Source organism: Palaemon carinicauda, chromosome 9 (genome assembly GCF_036898095.1).
Source record: "Palaemon carinicauda isolate YSFRI2023 chromosome 9, ASM3689809v2, whole genome shotgun sequence".
NCBI classification, from domain to species: domain Eukaryota; kingdom Metazoa; phylum Arthropoda; class Malacostraca; order Decapoda; family Palaemonidae; genus Palaemon; species Palaemon carinicauda.
The window spans coordinates 155,938,974-155,941,473 of record NC_090733.1 but is presented as its reverse complement, the minus strand read 5'-3'; positions in this window follow the sequence as shown (position 1 = coordinate 155,941,473).

Sequence of the window (2,500 nt, the reverse complement as noted above, 5' to 3'; positions counted from 1 at the left end):
CTAAAATAGTTTGTTATTGTTAAATTTCAATGCCAATATTTAATGCACCAAGCAGCATGATCTGTATCACCCAGAGAAGTCGTATTCAGCTGTCCTGATGTTTCTCGACATTTTAGACATTTTATTTTTGTTACCACTATATTCTGTTACCACAAGCTAAGTATTAGTAATAGGTTATTTAGGTATTATTTCAATAATATTTTGTATTTATGTTTTATTTTATTCATAAATAGATGTTCAGTGCGTGTTATTATTGCCTAACAAACTGTTATTATTTCATTTGCTTTAGTTTAGACATTCAATGAAGGTCACTGAGATGCTCCCTCGATTTCCTTTTTCGAAACCTTTGTTTTGTTTATCAATAGAGGTTTAAAGTGGTTGTTATTGCGGCAGGACTGACTATTCCTATTTCTGTTTCATGACGGTGTTTGATGTCTGTCTCTCTCTTATGTTTCACGCAGAAAGCTATCAACGTTGGAGGTTTCACATAACAACAAAAAGACCTGGGCGTTTTACAGAATTATTTGAAATGTTTACAACGGCAGCTTCAAACAAACACGGTTAAACGTACAACATATTTTTCCCAAGTATTGGTTAGTGTTGCCTGGTTTACAATTACATACAGTCTTCCGTTTACAATAAACAACACAATATGAAATAATACCGAGATCAGGTGAAATAGTGTGACATATACATGCCTATATCCATAAAAGATGAAGTTCCGGATGAACACACAAACACACACACACACACACAAATATATATATATATATATATATATATACAGTTTTTCGGTTACAATAAATAACTAAATAAAATAAAATTAAATAACACCGAGATCACGTAAAAACAGTATGACATATACCTGCTGGAAACACTCACACTCACATACACACACACCTATATATATATATATATATATATATATATATATATATATATATATATAAATATGTATATGTATATGTATATGTATATGTATATGTATTAGTATATATACTTGCAGTCACACCTCTTCTCACCAGCGTCCATCAACTTGCTCTCCCATCTACCAAACTCTTTCCCTCCCCACTTTTCTTTTCGAGTTATCCTTGGTGATTTTATTTGGATACGATGTTTGCACAGCGTAATTTTCGTCTAATCTTATTATTATTATTATTATTATTATTATTATTATTATTATTATTATTATTAATACCTGCTAAGCTACAACCTTAGATGGAAAAGCAGGATGCTAGAAGCCCAGGAGCCCAAAGAGGGAAAATATTAACAGCTTAAGTTCCTGTGCCATCCATTTCCAGTTTTGTACAATGTACACTTTGTATCTCACGTACAAATACAATCCTCGAAATAATACGTTTGTACTTTTGGACCCGTCCTCAGTCTTTGTTATTCTCTCCTTTCAAACCCTTAACCTCTCATCTGCCAAAGTCACAATTACTGTTTATCCTTCTAATTCCAACAAATGCTTCCATTTCCACTAAGTTTACATGCAATGTATTCTCTCTCTCTCTCTCTCTCTCTCTCTCTCTCTCTCTCTCTCTCTCTCTCTCTCTCTCTCTCTCTCTCTCTCTCTCCCTTTGAATAAATCAGCTCTTACATTTTTTTTTTTCATCTGCACCGAATCCCTTCACTTTCGAAACTTCAAGACATAGTATCTATTTGTTTTCCTTTTTATGCAATCTTATAAGGGCTATGAACCTCACACCCCTTGCCATTTGGCGACTATCACACCACACAGAGCATTGCAAATATAGATACTATTTCCCCCCTCTTTCTATAAAGGTGAAGTTGCGGTACCCATTGATCTCAGGAGAGGAAACTCATATAAGCCGTCTATGGGATATTTACTTCATCTTAATGGACTCCTGTTTTAACGTCTTGCGTAAAGTACATGTATCCAAAAATATGGGCAGAGCATAGGACAGCGTTGTGTAGGTTGTAATGCTCTCTATAATCACAACAGCAATCCTTGGTAAATAGACTATCCTAATGCATGTGATGGCCGATATCAAATAGTCTGGCGTAATGACAGTATTTGACGTTTGCCTTAAGAGGAAAATGGGCCATATATATATATATATTTACAGGCACTGCTCAACTTTTGGGTTTGGCACATTATAAGTCTAGGTCGTTAGCACATCTCAAATAGTGATATCTATGTTTTAGCAGTTAGAGTAAATTACTGACTTTACTACACGTACACACACACACACTATATATATATATATATATATATATATATATATATATATATATATATATATATATATATATATGTGTGTGTGTGTGTGTGTGTGTGTGTGTGTGTATTATACACGGCACGCCCAGATGAGGATTTAAAGATTTAGATTGGGAAATTATAAGAATTAATATTAATGAGAATACCTTAACAACTTAATCTTTGCAGATGGCATAGTCATGTTTAGTGAATCATGGGAAGAATTGCAAAAGATGACAAGATTTGAATAGAGAAAGCTGAAATGTAGGACTGAAAATG